The 21143-nt window shown below is 36.2% G+C and overlaps 4 long non-coding RNA genes across 4 annotated transcripts; all 4 read right to left on the bottom strand.

Moving 5' to 3' along the window:
• Positions 1 to 719: 719 nt before the first annotated feature.
• On the bottom strand, positions 720 to 2560 carry LOC132148542 (uncharacterized). Its single transcript, XR_009434932.1, has 2 exons — positions 2217 to 2560; positions 720 to 854 (listed from the first exon to the last, which is right to left on the bottom strand). It is a non-coding gene; the product is annotated as an uncharacterized LOC132148542 (long non-coding RNA).
• Positions 2561 to 2564: 4 nt separating this feature from the next.
• On the bottom strand, positions 2565 to 4184 carry LOC132148543 (uncharacterized). The gene is made up of 3 exons (XR_009434933.1): positions 4162 to 4184; positions 3630 to 3883; positions 2565 to 2633 (listed from the first exon to the last, which is right to left on the bottom strand). It is a non-coding gene; the product is annotated as an uncharacterized LOC132148543 (long non-coding RNA).
• A 4-nt stretch (positions 4185 to 4188) lies between these two features.
• LOC132148544 (uncharacterized) lies at positions 4189 to 4928 on the bottom strand. Its single transcript, XR_009434934.1, has 3 exons — positions 4829 to 4928; positions 4476 to 4535; positions 4189 to 4221 (listed from the first exon to the last, which is right to left on the bottom strand). It is a non-coding gene; the product is annotated as an uncharacterized LOC132148544 (long non-coding RNA).
• Positions 4929 to 6563: 1635 nt separating this feature from the next.
• LOC132148923 (uncharacterized) lies at positions 6564 to 15821 on the bottom strand. The gene is made up of 5 exons (XR_009434982.1): positions 15615 to 15821; positions 15071 to 15320; positions 13743 to 13831; positions 8246 to 8410; positions 6564 to 6793 (listed from the first exon to the last, which is right to left on the bottom strand). It is a non-coding gene; the product is annotated as an uncharacterized LOC132148923 (long non-coding RNA).
• Between the last annotated feature and the right edge of the window lie 5322 nt (positions 15822 to 21143).

Below are 21143 nucleotides of genomic sequence, written 5' to 3' on the forward strand. Positions count from 1 at the left end.
GCCACAGTGAGGAGTCCGATATAAGAGGCACGTGTGCATTTCATATTACACACAGAAAATATATTCACATTACAAGCACATTACTGTTTTCAATCGACTTCTAACTGTGACTCTGGGGTTCGTTTTGCAATTTCACATCAATAAGACGTCGCAGTTTTGTGTAATGAACATATTAAAAATCACACACACATAGTTTGTCATGTACTCTAGACAAAACCTTTCAAATATGATCTTAAAAAGATAGTTCACTCAAAAATAGGGCTGCACGATTTATGGGGGGAAAAATGAATATAATTTTTTTTAAATACAGAAAAAGCTCCAGGTTTGTTGGGTGGCACAATTTGGCCCAAAATTTGTATTATATTATTATTGTTATTATTATTAAACAAACTATTATAATAACTCAATATTGTCGTATTTAATTGCTAAATTTTTACTTATTTTATGCAAAGTATTTAAATTATATTTAAGAATGTGTTTTTCCTCTTCTTACAATGTTAAACCACCAAGCTTTTATTTTGGCTGACAACCACAGGGAGCACTTAAAGCTTCTCTTTTGGTGACAACAGTCTGTTTAACAGGGCATCCCGTTACAAATTCATGGCAATGGTTGTGTTCCCAAATGTATGTTATAAGAGTCCCAAAGCACAGCACAAGCAGAGATTTAATGCAAATCGAGCGGCTCTGAGATACCGAAAACAAATGAATACAGTGCTGTGTTTCACTCTGAAATTCTGTTTATTAAATTAAATTGCAGCCTTTTTGGTGTTATTTAGATTAACTGTGCCGCCTTACTCAAAAATGAAAATTCTGTGATAATTTACTCGCCCTCATGTAGTTTCAAACCTGTATGCCTATGCAGGGCCGTATAATTTATATTTAATTTATATGTTCATTATATTTATTTATTTAATATTTTATATTGAAGACTATAACTGCATAGTCTTCACTGTAAAAATGTAATTAACAGTCAAACCAAAATGTATTCAGACACCTTCAACATTTCTTACATTATCACAGTTTATTTGCTCTAGTTTATAAAATGGTAATAAAATATGACCAGAACTCAGAGTTGAACTGTCAGAACAAATTCATCTTGATAATGTCAGATAACTTTGATAGAAAGATATTTAATGGATTACAATCGACCAAAACTTCAGACAACTCTTAGTACAATATTTGCACAACTATCAATACTTTGTTGAACAATTACCAAGCAATGCTTCATTTTGTTTAGTCTGTGGTGTGAAAAGGTTGCATTAGCAATTCAGGAGAAAAAAAAAACACGTAAGCAAAACATGGTGAGGTCAAAGTGTCTGAATAATTTTTGGTCCCATTTGTTTTCTCTATCAATTTCACTAGTAGTCCAATGTATGAAGATTTTTTTGGGTATAATATGTCACAGCTTGCTTTATTTTGCTATACTCTCTTACCTAAATTAATTATAGTGTCCTGCACCTACTATTAAAACTTAAAAAAAAAATTCTTTCTTTCATTTTCTTGGATTAACATTACAGCAGCTAGTAGCTAAATTAGGCGCGGTCACTTTAAGAGACGATGAAGCATCCAATATAATGCACATCCGATATTTTTCTCAACTGTTTACTTTCACTTAAGACATAACCGACAGTTTTTTTGAACATACGTACTTTCCAAGACGGTTATTTTGACATATTTTGTATGTTTTTGTCGGTACAAGAGCAAAAAGAGGCAAATTATGTGTTAAAAAAGTGTTTTGAGACGCCTCTCTCTGCGTGAGCCCTAAACACCAGAACACCGTGGTGCTGAAATGGGCTTTTTCACATTCTTTTCAGTTTGTTTAAACTGCGATTTTGTATTTGTTCGTTCAGGTGCAGGAGGAAGTTCGAGGAGAGCTTCGCAAAGGAGGGCTCGGTTCAGTGTTGCTGTCTGTGAGACGCGGCTCTGAGACTGTGAGATGCGTGCGCACCGAACACAGCGCGCCAGTTGAGATTTTCCGCGTCTTGTGTTTGAATGGTTTAAACTCTTTTGAACGTTTAAATTGGAAAGTGGTCAGGCTTAAAAACACATGAAAATGATAAGCTTTCGTGACGACACGCAGCAGTGGCCTGTCAACTGTCCTGATCGTCTTTTTAGGCTAGTCTCAGCCAGACGGTTGAGATCGCCAGGGGCCCCTCCTCGGCCGTGGGCCCCTATAATCGTCACCACCTTTCACCACACTTGTGACGGCCCTGTACCTATGGGTTTGGAACCGCAAAAATGAAAGTTAAGTAAATGACAGAACTTTTTCTGAACTATCCCTTTAAGGTCAATAACACAATTTTGTGTCGTTAAATTTGATTTTAAATTCTTCAGTTAACTATGTTCACTGGGGATGTCCAATGGAAGTCAACACTCATGGCTCAAACATCGCTCTCTACTTCTCAAACGAGCCCACCAATGGATCATCCGCTGGATGTGGCTTTTTCCGGAGTCTCTTGGCCTCATTTTGAAGCTTCTGTCGTATGTAGCCCTTTATTTCTGAATCAGTCTTTCCAGGGAAGAACCGCTGCACTGTCCCTGTGGAGAATGTTTCACTGGTAATCCAGGTCATTTGTGAGTTTCTGAGCAGTGGTCCCTGTGTTGCAGCGCTCCAGGAGATCAGCAGGGATAACCTGGAGGAAGAAACAAAAAAGGTTTTGTGGATAAGCTAAGAAAATGTATTCAACAACCAATGAATGACACATTTTTCAAATTGAATAATCAACGATAAATGTTAATAGGCAGGTCTTTCATTCGGTTCAAAATGCATTACTACGTTCTAAAAATACATTTAATTTCATTTTACTGCTCTTTTAATGCAAGCATTTGCAAAAGGATGCGCTCTTACAGAAAGCAATATAATGTAGATGGCATCGTTAACGTTTAAATATTTAATAGATTGTACAGGCAAGTCATTCAGATATTAGCTAAACAACAAATTGTAGTTTTAAATGAGCCACAGCTGAACTTGAAATCATAAATGCAGGTAATGATATCTTTACATAAACAAACAGTGATTTTAAATCATGCATAATTCATATATATCAAGATAGCTGTTCATACTCTAGTTAGGTTTTATAATAGAAATAATTTTGGTTGTTTGCTGCTTTCAACAGACAATGACAAATTAAAAAATTTTAACAAGCAGATCAATCAGTTAATAAAATAGTCATTAATTTCAGCCCCAGAAAAAAGTAAAAAAAAAAATTTAATACAGGATTCTGTAAAGATTTTTTTTCTAATATGTTGTGTATATTTATTTATTTCAAAAACATTTTAAACTATTATTTTTTTATAACCATTCCATATTGTATTCTTTATTGTCAAATATTTTGGGAGCCAATGCTAACATCGCTTCACTTTTCCCATTGTCCGAGTGAGAGCTTTGAATATTAAGTCTGATTAATCAAAGCAAAAACCGGCAGATTAATCGACTATTAAAATAACTGCAGTCCTACAATGAAACAGTCACGAAAAACAGCAACTCTGGCTAAAAAATACAACTTTTATTTCAAAACAATTAAACATGAAATTCTATGAAGAACTTTTATAAAAAAACGTATATTAAATTTCACCTAAATGAGACGTTCTAGAGCTGATTATAGAGGCATCAAAAATGTAACTCTTACTTTTTGTTCGGGAAGCGTTCCATTCCTTAGAGGCATTGTTTGTGTGACCTCATTCTGACCACACCCCTCCTGCTCTGAACTTGCACATTCAGCTGTTCTTCCACGAAGCAGCCTTGGAGGAGAAATGTGACTGGGTGGGCTGCTTCTCTCGAGCTCCCTTGGAGAAAGCTGGGAGTTGCAGCTTCATGGATGCCACACAGCCATCTATCACTCTTCTCGATCAGCTCTGAGTGTCTGAGCCAGCTTCCCACAAGCTGTTAAAAAAGGGTAAAAAAAAGGATGAATTTAGACTGAAATTGTCTCACAACAAGAGGTAACCGGTTGTGTACCATGGCACACCATACTAATCTTTCTTTGACGTGAAGTTTCCTCATGAACTTACTGAACTTTTCCTCAAATTGAAATGATCTTGAAACATGAAATGATCTGCTGTCAGCTTGGTGTAAATCTTTCCCTGGCAACTGAAATGCATTGCTGTGAAATAAAAAAACCAAACCCAGAATGGACACATTTCAGAAGTCCACTGCTTTACCTGTAAGGCTTCTGATTTGTTCTTTGTCGCCCTTGAACATGATTGGAGGCTTCCAAGCACCTGGAAGAAGATTATCCACATCACATTATAAACTGAGTGGACACATGGGTTCAAACTTGTATCAGTAATTTACCAAAAATGCCCATGATCATTTTAAGCATGGAAAACAAGTGTTTGGAGCTGAATGAATTAAAGTGCAATCACTTTTGGGCTCTAAATTCTCAAAAGGCATTTAGAAGTAAGAAGCTTAATTTAGTTTATGCAGTAAGTTAAATGTTAGATTATTAAAAAAGTGGAATTTAGTGCCATATTACCTCCATAGTAAAATCTGCTTCCCTTGTTGCATCTCCAAGGGGCTTGTCAACCTCAAAAGCCTGTTGGAGAGGCAAGCAAAATACATATGAATCAAAATATAACTAACCAGTGGTTCTGGTTTGGTTTGCAACTTCAAAATGTTCGTTTTGAGGTTCTTCACATTGGCAGACACCTGAAGATGCATCAGATATCCTGTTATATTATTAGATATAATAATGATATAACTTTCTTAAAATAAAAGCTATCAGTGTTAAGAATTGTTATTGGAACAGAGGTTTTAATCTTCAGCAATGCTTATCAGATAAAAACACAACTGATTGCAATATTTATTCAGTAATAAAATGGAACAGACCTTTGTTTTGAGCGTAACATAGTCAGCATTTCAAGATGAGATGTCCTCTTCATTTAGTTCTCTCCATTTTCTCCTCTTCGCCGTCTCTTGCTGCAAAACAATGACACATACGCAACAAAACCTTGATGTTTACATACACTGAAGACGAGTGCACATTGAAACAATTGAAAACGAGGAAAATGTGTGGAAAGGGGACCCTAAATGTTTTAACAGTGGATTCTTAACCCTATAACAATTTGACAAAAAATACATAATAAACGGCTCATAAGCTGTCATAAAGACATGATAGTAATAGCTAGCTATATGGTCATTTTAATAATGTAAACCTCGCATCTGATGTTTATTCTGTACATGAAAGTGAGTTTAAATATAGACTAGCTAATAGCTAGCAATTTGTAATGATCCCTATCTACTATTTTGTGTATTTTACTATTTTATTTAGCAGCCTTGGTTTATGGGCACAACCCATTAAGCACACTTCAGTCTCCCACGACCTTTTTAAAACATTAGAGATATAAAAATACCATATTTTTTTGTGTTGACACATGTTAGATAAACTACTATCTAACATAAAATTAATCAAGCATTAAATGTATCTAGCTTTAAAAAAAAAATGTCTTATTCCCTTTGGAAATATGGATTTTGACCTACTTGTCTGAATGTTAAAATCATCATAATCATCATCATTAAATAAAATCAAAACTGTCACAAACATAATGAAATATTTTGAATTAGTTTTAGTACAACACCTTTTTAATTATAAACTAATTTTTATCAAAAACAACTTTACACGACATTATAAAAATTGTGACAAAATGTAATCTTGTGGAAACTTTCGGAGGGTTGGTAAATATTTTATTTTTCTGAATTTTTACACATATTGGAGAGTTTACTGCATTAAGTCAAGCTCAACCGGTAACATAATTATTGTAAGAAAAACAATAAAGCAAATGCATTTTATAAATTTATTGGAATTGTTATTATACAATAGAGTTAAGGGGGAAGAAAAATCTTAATTACAAGCCCTATACATGAAGAGATAACATTTACATTTGTCTCAAAAATTAAACAAACACAATGCTATAAAAATCTGAAGATGTGAAATGATTTCCCCTACATTGTAAAGAGTCTTTCTTCTTTACTTTTTACCCACTTGTTCTTTCTTTTTTTTGGCTGTGTGAGCACAGATACCAGTGAGGTCAGGCAGGGTTTGACCCCATGCATTCCCAGGTGACGTACAGTGAGCATTAAGTGCATCCAGAAGCACCTGAGCTTGTAAAAGAGAGGCCTCTGCAGGGATGGGAGGAGGGAAGCGGCTCTGTGCTGGAACAAAGTGGATCCTGTAACTCATTAAAGCAGGCTGGAGATCACAAAAGGTCAATCAAATAGTGTCATGTGCACCAGTACCATCTGTATTCTGGTTATATGCACTGTGAATATGGGTCAGTTTAAATGTCACCTTGTTTGACCCGATCACAAGTGCTCAGACAAGACAGATCATGTCTCTCCTGCTAATAAAATGCTTAATTCTCAGTTATTCTCTATATTAACTATATTAGTTAACTATATTAACTAATTATATTCACTATATTAAATAAGGTTAAGGTTAATTTCTTTTAAAACCTGTGTAGTAGTGGATGATGACTGACAGGTGAGTAGGCGTTGCTTCACTGCTGTCTGGGCACATTAATGCTAATATTACAAATGTGGTTTAGTCACATGCATTTAAGTTAGGAGACAAAAATAGAACTGACTAAAGAATTACTTTGTTGCGGACACTAAGAAAGAGGCACTTACATGCTGGATGAAAGAGAACTGGCACCTTCTCTTATGACGGTAATGAAACAAGCATGAAAGCTACGATCCTGGTGGCCAGAGTTATTTCAGTTCAGACCATTTGAGAACTTTGTTGTACGTGAACAAGTGACTCACTCAACCTGCTCGATCCACCGTGACGCTCCTGGTCTGCAGAGACCGAACATCAAGATCTTTGACTAAAGGACGTCTTACATTACAGCAGATGCTATTACAGTCCAGACTACAAATGTGACAGCAGAGCCACCATTTCTCACTCAGACAGAACGATTATTGACATCGGCCCTGCACATTGCAGCCTCTTGAGAGGCTCTGAACCAGCATAAAGTGGAGTATTGATGATATATTGATATGCATTCTTTTATTTACTTTACCCATAAGGCCTTTCACCTTTCTCCTAACATATCAATGCACATACTGCATTAAGCCTCTTTTCTGAGTCACAGGCTGCCATTCCCTATTTAGTCTGAGAGCAGAAACTATGCCGATTATGACGCCAGCCAGCAAAAAAAAAAAAAAAAATAATAATAATAACAATAATAATAATTATAATAATAAAATCTGGCAATGTTTGCTGCTATTTAAATAGTTTTGCAATATAAATTGGAAAGATTTGCACCCTAACCAATCACCACATGACATGGTTGCAAAAGTCTCAAAGTTAATTAAAACATTTTTTTTTTATTTAATTAAATATATATTAATATATAAATTAATATGTACACTTTAATTTGCACAAATCTGCATCATTTAACTAATAAAGAACACTGTGTATTATAATTCCCCTTTTAACCAGAAAAGAACAGAGAACAGAGCATGAAATACTTTATGTGTTTATATCTCTTGATATTTTATATAATAGTAATATATTATAATAATATTCATAAGAACTTAATTTATAGAATATAGGAAAACTTATCAACTATTTACACATATTAGTATTATTTAAAGACCTTTTATTTTTTATTATTTTAGTATGACCAATTATTGTGTAGGTGCTACTTAAAAAACATTTCATGTAATGAAAAAAAATATATATATAATATTTTATGGTAATACTAATAATACTTATAATATGTAATTTATAAATATTAATATAATTGAAATAAGACAAATTATTGTCGAGGTGGAATATTCTCAATCAATAAAATAATAATTATGAATAAACTGGAATTAGTTAAGTGAAATCAGGATCAGAACTTAAATCATTAAGTCCCTTATGATTCCCAACCCTAGTGAAATCTGTGTCCTTAGAGCACATGCATCAAGAACAGACAAGAACTTTCTTCTCTCCTGATCTCTCTTTCTCCATCTTTCCCTCTCTGTAAATAGAAGAGTAAATAAGTGCCTTAAAAAAAAGAGGCCCTGCTTGGGCACTGAGTGGGATTTTATTGACCATATGGGGGCGTCAGAGTTGAACTCTGACCTTACTCCCATCAACCCTTGGGAGCATCCTAAAATGATAAAATGGACAAAAAAGGTGAACCAGCCACTCAAGCAAAAAAGGATGATACAAATGAGCACACACTCACATTCTATAATATCTATATTAAATGCACTTCTTAACATTTGTCAGTAGACTGCGATGTTTCTCACACTCACCTATCGCTGATGGACAGCTAGTGTTTTGAGCCCGCTCAGCAGTCTGTCACTTGATTAGACTCCCCGCCATGGCACTTCTTTCCTCGGTTGCCAGTTTTCTCTCCCCCCTCCGCTCATGCATATGGAGAAGCGTAATTTAAAAGGACAACAGTGCTGCCTTAAGATCTGTCGCAAAGGGACAAAACAAACTGACACATGAGTACAAAACATTGCAGGCCATTCGGTGTCCAGGGCAGCACTGAATGTTGAGGAGCGCCGGACAGGGGTTTTGTGAGCCTTTGATGGGAAAAACTAGATTTTTGAGAGTTAGATCTGTCTTTTATGGGGGGGAAATGAAATTAGTATTTTGTCTACATTTGGATGCTTAAATGTTTGCTTCTATTATGGTTTAGTGCATGCAGACACAACTGAGCAAAAATATGAGTTTTACAATTTCTTTGTGGTGCAGAAATTATGCATTTCACCTTAAGATGCAAACATTCAAATCCAGCTTTCACAGTCAATGTCAATTTAAAAATGAATGCAAGGCAAGCAGTATAGTTTCTTTATGTTTCATTTCATTATCCAAAATCAGATGTAGTACAAAACCATTGACTTATACTTTCACATCTTATCTTGATGGTCAAATTACCTAAAAACATTAACTATTACTCACACATTTGGTTCCAAACCTGTATGACTTATTTTCTTTCTTTTGTGGAATATAAAATAAGATATTTTGAAGAATGTTGGCAATGACACATTCATGACTTTCATTGAATGGATAAAAAAACAACAACAACAAAAAAAAAACAATGAAAGTAAATGGGAATCAACACCATTGGGTTAGCAACATTCTTCAAAATATCATCTTTTATATTTTGAAGAATGACCAAACTGTTTCGGCTCCCATTGACCCATTGAAAAAAAAAAACCTATAAAAAAAAAAAAACCAATAGAAGTCAATGAGAAACGAAACTGTTTGATTACCCACATTCCTTTAAAACAAAGTCAGTCAAACAGGTTTGCAATGGCATGAGGGTGAGCAAATGATGACATAATTTCATAATTGTTAGGGTGGACTATCCTTTTAAGCACACAAGCAACAACAAAATAATCTCTATAATTGTTCTTTTATATTCTTCTTTATTCAGTATTAGAATGAATCACCTATGTTGTATAGCATTCCTCTTTTGTATGTTTCTTTGTCTAAAAGCACCTGCTGCTAAATTAATAAATATAAGTAAACTTTCCCACGTGTCAAATGCTGCTTCTTCTGGCCTACGGTCATCTGTTAGCATGAATCGGAGAGTTTCAAGATGACATGAAGCTGTGCAACCTGCAAACTTTCTCCCAGAACACTGTTCTGTTCAGCATCAGCCGTTTCTGTCTTTGAGGGATTAGAGTGATGTCATCGGTAAGGTCTCAACCCTTTTCGCTGTCATCCTGGCTCAGGTCACCGTTAAGTCCGAGCGGCGCAGCTTTTGCATGTGCTATAATTCATACTGTGACTTTGATGATAATAGCACTAATAATGGCCTGACAGTGACAGATGGGTGCAAGCAATTTGGGGGCCCGTGAAGTGACCCTCGGCCCAATCAGAGCACTTCCAGGTTAAATGTGACCCAAGGCAACCAGCAAGAGGAGAAAAAGAAAGAGTGAGAGAGAGAGAGAGAGAGAGAGAGAGAGAGAGAGAGATGAGGCAATGAAGTGAGGAACACTCCTCAGGAAATTAAGTAATTTCTGCTATATGCCATTTCTTCCCCATTTGGATGCTTCTGCAAGATTCCAAGGGTAGAAACTCTTGACCGCTAACCACAGAGGCAGCCACATTCGAATCCCTAGAGCTACACCCGAAATTCTGCCGCATTGCCAAAACCTTTTGGTTTCACAACCCAAGTCTTTGGCCACAGAAACAGTTCTCTTAATCAGCCCAAACACCTCCCCGGGCAGCAGTGGGAATGCTTGGCCAGGCCATGTGTTAGACATTAAATGCAATCAGTGACGGCGTTTTTGAGTGCTGGAGAGATTGAGAGGAAGGGAGATCCAGGTTGATAAATAGCAGAGCCACTCAAATGCCCTTCTGTTCACGGGGAGTCTGGGTAATCAAACCGAGGCCTGTTTGCTTTATTTATGCTGCACGTCAAAATGAGAGATTTATCGTTATTGCGAGGCAGCTCTTGATTAGTGAGGAGAATGTGGGAAGCTAACCTGGAAAATCTCCACTGGCGTTTAACATGTTCTTGTCTAGATGAGCACAAACCGAACAATGGCTTGCCAGTGAGACGCATGTTGGTAAAGACAGAGAAGTGACAAGGATTAAGCATTCTTTGTGGCGAAAGCAATTCTCTGTGCAGCATTTACTCATGATTACTGCATGAAAACGCTCTCCAACTCTGTTCAAAAACAACTAACATCTGATTGCCATTTATCGTTTAGCAGTATCATCTGCAGATGGGAATTGACACCAAAGACAACATTAGCTATGGAAATGATTAAGCAAGACCTCCATAGCAAATAGATCAGTTATGCAGTACCACACTGCATCCATAAAGTATTCACAGTGCTTCACTTTTTCCACATTTTTATTCCAAAATGGATTAAATTCACTATTTCCCTCAAAATTCTACAAACAATATCCCATAATGACAATGTGAAAAAAAAAGTTTGTTTGAAATATTTGCAATTTTATTCAATAATATACTGAAGATTACAAAAGCATCCACTAAAATCGCATTTTGAATAACGCCCTTATGCCTTCAGCTATTGCGGCCTTTTTGCAATGCAGTGCATTTGAGATCTTTCTTGTTGATTGGGGCCCCAGGCGTCACTCATTGAAAAGAATATATTCTGCATTAATTAGGTCAACTATAGATTATCTGTGTCCAAAAATATGCTGCAGAAAGTAAAAATGATACAGTCACAGGCATTATAAATATGTTGTGGTGCAATCATATTCCCAACATTTAACCAAAACTTTTTTAAAGGAACACAGCTCTTTTTTTGAATCCATTCAGCCGATCTCTGGGTCTAGCGGTAGCACTTTTAGCTTAGCATAGATCATTGAATCTGATTAGACTGTTTGAATCTGATTAGACAAAAATTACCAAAGAGTTTCTATATTTTTCCTATTTAAAACTTGACTCCACTTCTATAGTTACATTGTGTACTAAGAATACGGAAAATTAGAAGTTTTTTTTTCTAGGCCGATATGGCGAGGAACTATACTCTCATTCCGGCGTAATAATCAAGGAACTGTCTTGCCATAACATGGGTGCAGCAGGCGCAGTGATATTACACAGCACCTGAAAATAGTCCCCAGCTAGTTTGTGTAGTTGCAGCAAAAGCAGAGTTGCTGGGAACTATTTTCAGGTCTAGAAAATCACAACTTCTCATTTTCCGTAGGTCTTTGTAACGATGAAACGAAGAAGAGATCTTTCTTTTCTCTGTGAGTCGCTGCTCCGATTCAGAGATTCAGTGCTTCGGAATCAAATATAAAAGACATGAGCAATTTAATATGTCTCTATATCATTATATATTGATGATTTAACACTAAGCACTTGTGTAACAGCAGAAACAATGTAATATTCTGCATGTAATGTTCTGAGCAGATGTTCACAACACAATTTTAGCGTTAACATAAGGCTAATATGATGGAGGGCTGGTGTCCTGCAGAGAGTTTATGAGTAAGTTCAGAGATTGAATTTATTCATCTAGAAGTTCACATTACTCTTACTATTTCGGCATAGACTTTAGAGACTGTGGATTTCATTGATAATTGGCTGTGGACCTCCGAGACAGGATTGTATCATGCCACAGTTCTGGGGAAGGGTACAGAAAAATTTCTGCAGCACTTCATCCATAAATGGAAGAAGTTTGGAACCACCAGGAGCAGGCTGCCCGGCCAAACTGAGCGATTGGGGGAGAAGGGCCTTAGTCAGAGAGGTGACCAAGAACCTGATGGTCACCCGATGGCCAGAGCTCTTGCGTTTCTCTGTGGAGGGAGGGGAACCTTCCAGAAAATCAACCATCACTGCAGTACTCTACCTATTAGGCCTGTATGGTAGAGTGACCAGACAGAAGCCACTCCTCAGTAAAAGGCACATGACAGCCTGCCTGTAGTTTGCCAAAAGGCACCTGAAGGAATCTCAGACCATGAGAAACCAAATTGGTGCCAAAGGTACTTCAAGTATTGAACAACGGCTGTGAATACTTATGTAAATGTGATTTTATTTTGTTTCTTATAATAAATTTGCAAAGATTTATAAGCAAACTTCTTTCACGTTATCATTATGGGGTATTGTTTGTAGAATTTCGAGGAAAATAATGAATTTAACCCATTATGAAATAAGAATGTAACATAACAAAATAAGGAAAAAGTGAAGCAAGCGCTGTAAATTTTTCTGGATGCACAGTATAATGTCAATTTCTTTTGCAAACAACTGTTTCCATATACACCTGGACAAACCAAATAAACACTTCTGACATACTTATAGTTTCTTGAGACATTTAACCTTCAATCTTTCCCTGCCAGATACACATGGCATGTTAAGAATTAGCGCAAGGTTTTTCCCTCTAGGTCAACACTGTTCCATTCCGTTCCTGTACTTTTCCATTTATCCTCCTCCATCTCCCTTAATCATACTGCTGGCCCGGCGACTTGAGAGGCGCCAAGTAACACACAACCTGTCAGATCCAGCAAGGGAAAAATGAATTAAGTCCAGAGGGTAAAGTTGGGACAGAGAGAAGTGTGAGCGGGCCTGGTATTGAGCCCTAGGGCACCCCGAAAGTCATAACTCAGAGCTTAGGTACCGTGGCCCGCCTGAGGAGTTGCCGTCTGTCAATTGATTTAGTGTCATCTGAGGTCTTGGTCGCCTCTTATGATTATGTGCCTTATTAAGTGATTCTCTGAGCATGACAGCTTTAGGATATTAGGTGGTACTTTCTGTGGCCCTTTTCTAAGTACATGAATCGCCTACTTTTATTAGTCTGAAGGACACTGCATCTCAGTTCTGGACTGATAGAGTGAAACCACTCCTATATAATATTGACTATTACTATGGCAGTTGGTATGAAATACTTAAGCGTAGTCCCTATTCATTTTGAGAGTTTTGTAATATCACCAGTTTTTACGTTTTGAGTCCTCAACCCTCTGGACATCGATGTTTCTTAAAAAAACGAAACACTAATATTTTAGTATCAAAACATGCTGTAACACCAAGTGAGCATGTTTCCTTTAGAGGGACATTTCCTTTGGAGGGTGTTTGTTTTCTTTCCCCTTTGTTTGATGGAAAGGTTATGCAAACATATATATAAGAATGATTTTTGTTTGATGTGTGTCTATCTGTGCCTGTGTGTGGATGTTTATGTGTGTGCAAAGAAGCCAAAATTGTGAGTTAAATATTGTCATAGACATTCATTAGCCAAGTGTAACAAGTACAGGGGACTTTTGACCAAAGTTACAACTGCAGGATTATTTTTTATCAGAAGTCACATACACAGAGTTCCCAGAACTCACCAGGAGAAATCTCTTCATCCTCCATGTTGGATAAAATTCCTGAAGTACTAGAGATGCTGTTTACTATGACTCCAGGGCTTCATGCATTACTGGAAATTGACAAAAAGAAACCAAAACAGATTAAATAAATATTACTCTAACAGCAATGTCAATACATCTTCTGAAAACTGTTTCAGTATAAGTAAAATAGTCTCTTACAAGGTGATTTTATTATTTGAATCAAAACTGAGAGTTAACTCTTTGTCAATCTATTAGCTGGAATTTTAATTGCACTGACCACACCATAAGAAAAGTTTCCTGAGCAGCAAATCAGCTAAATATAATTATGAAGGATCATTTAACACTGAAGACTGGAGTAATGATGCTGAGAATTCAGCTTTGCAGCACATGTATAATTTTTTTTATATATATTTAAATATACAACATGTTGTTTTACATTGTAATAATATTTCAATATATTACTGTTTGTACTTTTGATCTAAGAAATGCAGCATTGAAAACATTTTGAAAAATCTTACTAACCCGCAAACTTTTGAACAATATTGTATATACAGATGAACACTTTTTATATGTATTACATGAATTAAATTGATTTCTCTGTCAGCATATAATGCTGTCAAACTTTCAGAACTTTAAAACAAGGCTTCGCCAAGCCATCACTCAAAGTTTGCCTTCATGGTGTTTACTTTGTCTCGACAAATATTACATTTATTTTACAATTAAGCTATTTAAAACTCAAATTGCAGTTCAGCATTCTGTTTGCTCCCTCAACTCAAATAAAAAAATTAAATTAGAATTTAAACTGCATTCTCACTTAAATTCTGAATGACAGTCCTGATTTGAATTACATCACGTGACTGCATTGGGTGACATAGAAGCCTCATTTTGCCTCCACACTACTTTTGAAGGATCATCTTAAACCTTACATTTATCAAGAATATAAAACACCAAACATGAAACTATATTACAGTCAATGTGTTGTAGCTATAATCGATCAACAAAGACAACATTCAAAACAAACTGTGCTGAGAAAATGTCAGCGACATGTTTCCAGGGTCAGGACTCTGAACCTTTAGTCGAGGGTATTTACTACTGAATCTTTGTGCCAAGGAACTTTGACAACATGGCATTATGTGCAATTTATGTCAGGCTTGGTTTTGTGTGTGTTTATGTGCGAGAGTGTGCGTGAAAAAGAGTGTGACGGAGATTGCATTCATATGTATGACCTTCCTCTTTAGAGGCACCGTCAAAGATCACAGTCAGTGTTGACAGAGGTATTTCTCCCATGCATTGCAGCGGTGAGGGCTGCTGTCTAAATGCTTACTCACCAGGCACCGGCTGCACAGGCCGCCAGCAGAGCCAGCCAGTGGCCCTGAATGCCCTTTTGCTGACTAGAATCTAGCAGCCGATAAATGGAGCTGTCACTCCTGTCAGTCTTGCGTTCTCTGACACAATCAGCCTATCACGCCCACTCATTCCATCCTGCCAGCCTCAGTTATGTCCCTAAAAGGACAGCTTTCTGTGACAGCCCTGCCTCTTGCATGGCGGAACGCAAAGCCAATCATCTCATTCTCTTCCCTGGGGTTTGAGAGAGAGAGAGAGAGAGAGAGAGAGAGAGAGAGAGAGAGAGAGAGAGAGAGAGAGAGAGAGAGAGAGAGAGATACTTTTACTTCATGCATTTTTTTATATGTAGCTTAATAGATCAGCCTCTTTAATTCATGGAACGCATATATATGTTATTATAAAATCTATCTATATCATAAAAGATATGAGCAGGTGAAACCACCTCTAAACTCTCAGTAATCCAGTCACATGACATTTCACCATACTTAAAAATGAACATAACAATTAAGAAAGTAACTGAAGTATCACCGCTCTGTACCTTCATATATCTCAGATTCCTGAAGTTTTATGGATATCCGGTAACACAAGGCAAGGCAAGGCCAGCTACACACAGTGTATGTGTATATGAGGTTGTTTGATCAGAAATATTGAAATAGGCCTCAGAAACTCTTTTGGAGGCTGTCTGGTCCAACTGCTTCTTGATGCTGTATTGCCCTCTGCTGGAAGTAAGGTTGATGCACACTCACTGTAAAAAAAACAGCCAATAATAATGTAGCACAGGTTTATAATATGCATGATTTAGCAATTTTCCCACTAAATATAGATTCGAAGCAGATTTGTTTCTACCGCATTTTCCATCATTTCAGAAATTATAATGCAGTGTCACGTGATCCTTCAGAAATCATTTTAATCTATATATAGTAAATTAGGCCTATTCAACAAAAGTTAACAAATACAGCAGAAACTGCAAAAACATGGTATTTTGAGAATTCAATAAGGACCCACAAAACAGAAGCTTTAAAGCAAAAATAAAAATATGAAAATATGTTTCATAAAGCAATTTTAAGTGATAAAGATCTAAATTAACTGGTTTATTATTCAGCTAATAAACACACACACACATACACAAAATAAGTCAGACCTGTCAAATTAATCAACACTGACGGCTTTTCTTCTTCTCTCTCTTTTTTGTTTTGTTTTGGAAAACGTTTAAAATATATATTTCTCTCGGTGGATATCTTGGCTACTATGGTTGTTATCTACCAGCAAATTGGACTTTGACGTTTGACTAATAGAAGTGGAGCCAGCTGTGGCTTTCTGCCTGAAAACTTGATCATTTATTTCTCCAAACGACTTCGCCTACTCTCCGTTGATTACTCTCCCGTTGACTGTATGCTCTGTGATAGCTCTCCAGTCCTCGGCTCTCCCCAAACATTCAGAGCCCTGTCGCCGTGTTTACCCTTCGCGAGGATAAATCGTATGTTCTCCTCTCGCGCGCTCCCGTCTCGCGACGAGCTCGAGCGTTGGGAATGGCGTGGAGGTTTATTTGTTTAGGAGAGCGGCGTTTACTTTCCGCCTGCTCTGTTTGTGCAGATGGCGGGTCTCGCCGCGCCAAGTGGACCCGGTGTTTATTTGAAATGGGGCGTGCGGCATGCGAGGGTACCGAGGAGCCCCGCGCACCATGTGTTCCTCTGGGCGCCCTGATTGTGGGACGCGGAGTTGGCAGGCGACACCTGACCCGTCTCTCTATGAGCTCAGGCCTTCCACACGGCCTTGGGTCTGCTTGGAAGCGCCTGGCTTCATGGATGGATTCATTTCATGAGATCTCGAGATCCAGCCCAACACACACTTTAATATGATTTTAAGCCCGTCTGACAGACCGGTGTAATTTAGTACGATAATTAAGGAAAAAACCCTTATAGTTAAATAACACAGGCCTCCAAAATACACCACGCTATTCAGTTCTTCCAAGAAACGGACGATTAAAATAGTTAATTTCATTCTGTTTAGGAATAGTTAAAATTCTGGAGGAACATGCCAGAATGTCATGAACATTTGATTTATTAATCATTAGCTATAGCTTGAAAAATAGCTTATTTTATCCTTGTTTTTAGGTTTAATCTTTCTGATTAAGATTTTTCCGTATTTTTTTTCTTTTGTTCCACTGTGGTAAAAACTGTTTAGTGGGTTAAAAGTGAAATTGGTATGCAAGAAATACTCTGCAAATGAGTTGAGTTGATAATCATAAATATAGTAGCCTACATTTGGTTTAAACAAAAGTGTTGTAAAAACGGTTAACGATTTTGTGTGTGTGTGTCTTAAGGGCCCATGGTGATTGACAGCACACATTAAATTAGCCACACCCCATAAGTTTAGCCCTGCCCTGCATTTGAAAACGTCATTTTTTAGAGGAACCAATCAGTAAAGGACCAATCCATCAATGTCAGCTCCTTAGCCAATCAGGGAGCGTATGCTAAATAGCTTCCAACCAATCACGCTCCGTGTGTTCACTCCATCTCCTATATATGCAGCAACCCCTTGCTGTGCTGCGTGATTTGACTGAAAATGTGAGCGAGACCAGATTTAATGATTGTGCTGCTGTTCAGGTCACTATGGATTTTAACTTCCACTACTGAAAACAAAGGAATTTTTACGGATGATTGAACTGTGATGTGAGGCTTGTCTATCTGGCAGAAATGCAGTCACAACCACACAAACATAAACATACAAACACACAAGACAGACAAAATACACATCTGTCTCATGCACACCCAATTACCACCGTTCTCCATGTCTAAAACTACCATACAGTCTCTTTCACATGAACTCTCGCTCTTTCTTTTATCCATAACCTATTCCGAACAGACTAGTAAGTCTTCCCCATGTCAAGCATGACACTTTGCCAATAAATGAAATATGAGGAACAGTTCAAAGGTCTCACCATATGCCAACTGGCTCATTGATGTAAATGTAAAAAAAAATAAAAATTCCACATTGCCTCTATTTCCCAGATGCCACTTATGCCCAATTACAGATGACCAATTATGACCCCCTCATAATTCTTTGATTTATAGAGTCAGCTGGATGTTTTGATCAATATCTCGTATCTGTCTTAAAGCTCACCTTTAGATGATGCACACCATAAAGTGAGTTTGACTAACTTTAACAGATACTTTTATTTTGAAGATCCTTCAACCATATACACCTGTACAGTAGAACAGAATGTTTTTTTTAACAAAAACAATATGTTTACATTAAATAATTTTAGATTTTAAATATGTTTAACACTATAATCATACAATATCATATAATATAATACAGTAGCATTGGAATATTCAGGATCAACAAGATTTTTTAATGATTTTAAAAGTCTCTTATTATTAATAATAATAATAATAATAATAATAATAATAATAATAAAACTATGTAATATAGCCATATAATGAGGAATAAGGCAAAAATGCCTATTTTATGTGACATCAGCCTTAGCCTATGAAATTCATAATAATGAATATCTCTTTTAATTAATGAGCCTAATATATTTTGTAATGTTTATTCAAAGATTCTCCAACCATTTACACATATACATGTTGTTTACTGGGACAACACATTTATAATTTATATTTTAAAAATATAATATAATATAATATAATATAATATAATATAATATAATATAATATAATATAATATAATATAATATAATATAATATAATGGGGGATCCAGCCAAAATGCCAGTTTTGATGATATGAGCCCCTGAAAAATATAATGTGAGATGGTGAAATACCCCATAATGAATATGTCTTGTTATTTTTAAAACCTAATATAGTTAATAATGTTATATTATGGCCAATAGTTTACATATTATCACCTATATATGAGTTGAAATGTATTTTATTTTAGTTTAGAACCCAATGATTTTTTAATTTTTATTTTAACAAACTGATTTTAATTATATTGTGATTTGAATTTAATTATTTGGCATCATATGACACAGAGTGAATGTACATGGCTAGAAAATTTTCCTTTTAAATGTTAAATTAATAAATAAATAAGAGGCATAATTACACCTTAACAGTTTTTTTTCTCTGTATAAAACTGGTTGGTGCTTAGTAAAGTGCCAATGAGAGGTAGAAAAATATCAGGTGAAAAGTGACAAGACTCAACCATGTAAAAGCATAACATAATAATTGACCATATATACAGATCTGTTTGATTAAGATGCTTGAAAATGACATGAAAGCATTTGTTTGTCTGAGAATAGAATACCTACAGCTTTATGTCATTTATGCATAAGTTTGTCTTTCATCATGTTAGTAAACTACTCAGTACAGAGGAAACAAGGTCAGTTTTTTCATGGTAAAAAATGAGAAATATGTGGACAAATCTTCTCAAGGTTAAGTCCTTGAGGAAATTAGCGTGCAGCTGTGACCTTGTGGAGGACTGTATTTTGGGACGAGCCCACAGTGTTGCGTGTCTCTATCCCATGAAGAGGGCTGGGACAAATGAAGGGGCATTCTTTCATCCAGCGCTTCTTCACTTTGAAGCACTTTGTGAGCAGCTGCAAGCGATCTGAAATCTATTAACACCCACTACTCTCTCAGAAACACATTTCCTGAGGATGTGAAGATGCAGTGACGTGACGTGTGTGTGTGTGTTTTATGACCCCTCTCTATAATTGCATGAAGGAAACATGATGCCATTAATAATGGATTTCTACAATGGTTAAAAATACATCAATGATATGTCTGGGGGAAAAGGATGCTGCAAGGAGATGCTGGTTTTCTGGTCCTGTGCTGGTTTTAGATGGTCTCACATCCTGGTTAAGCTTGTTTGATTTCCCAGCCTTGCCTGGCTTAACTTCTAAACCCAGACAACAGACCAGCCTGACCGGGTTGAGTGGCTAAACAAGATGAGCAATGATCCCAGGCCTTAGGTTGAAAGCGATAGAGAATTCTGTCATCATTTGCACCATCACCTGTATGAGTTTCTATCTTCTGTTGAACACCTTTTTCATTTTTCCCATACTATATAAGTCAGTGAATATCAGCAACTGTTTATATATCTTCTTATATATATATATATATATATATATATATATATATATATATATATATATATATAATTTACATTGAGCACAAATGCTTTTTCAAGTTGACAGTGTAGATTTCCATTTGTCCACTAGATGGCGATCTGACAAACCCATCACAGTCCTTCTGGCTCCTGGCAGGGCTTTAAGTCAACATCTGTAAAATATCTGTGCTTCTGAGAAAACACAATCAGTGACAGTATAAGTTATACTGTACACTTTTTCAAACAATTTCAAACATTTGTTCCCATCCATTTAACTTTTAACAACAATTAATGTCAATTCTACTCGATATACTTTTAGCTTGATTTTATTTACCAAACTCGTAAAAAAAACAAGTGACTTTTACCACTGCAGTCACTGCATCGCTGATTTAAGGTATTTAAAGCAACAATTAAACTTAACTTTATGATTTCAACGAGATTTTTTTAACACTTCAATACGTGTGCACAAACCCTTACAATACTCTTTTGGCCTATACTATTATTTCGTAAACTCATGACTACATGACATTTGTACTTGAAAAAAAATGACATTAAACCACTGATCTATATATGACATATTCTATAGATCAGTGCCTTAAACCTAAAATACATGCTTTCTTTTATATGGATTATAACCTAAATCTTGAAAAACAGATTTCTTGTGTGTGTGTGTGTGTGTGTGTGTGTGTGTGTGTGTGTGTGTGTGTGTGTGTGTGTGTGTCTGTGTGTGTGGCTGATTTGAAAGAATTCCAAACTGTTTAAAACAATACGAATTTTGACAGCATTTGTGGGAACTTCATCATGATTACAAAGGCACAATATTGCTGGGCTTCTAATAGTTATTTATTTTGTCGGGGCTAGGATCCCCTTTCTTAATTATCATTTTATTTTATTATTATTATTATATTTTATTTAATTGCATTTAATTAATTAATTAATTAAATCTTATTTATTTACCAAATTAATTTCTCTCTCTTTTTAACATA

The sequence above is a fragment of the Carassius carassius genome, chromosome 9 (genome assembly GCF_963082965.1).
Source record: "Carassius carassius chromosome 9, fCarCar2.1, whole genome shotgun sequence".
NCBI lineage: Eukaryota > Metazoa > Chordata > Actinopteri > Cypriniformes > Cyprinidae > Carassius > Carassius carassius.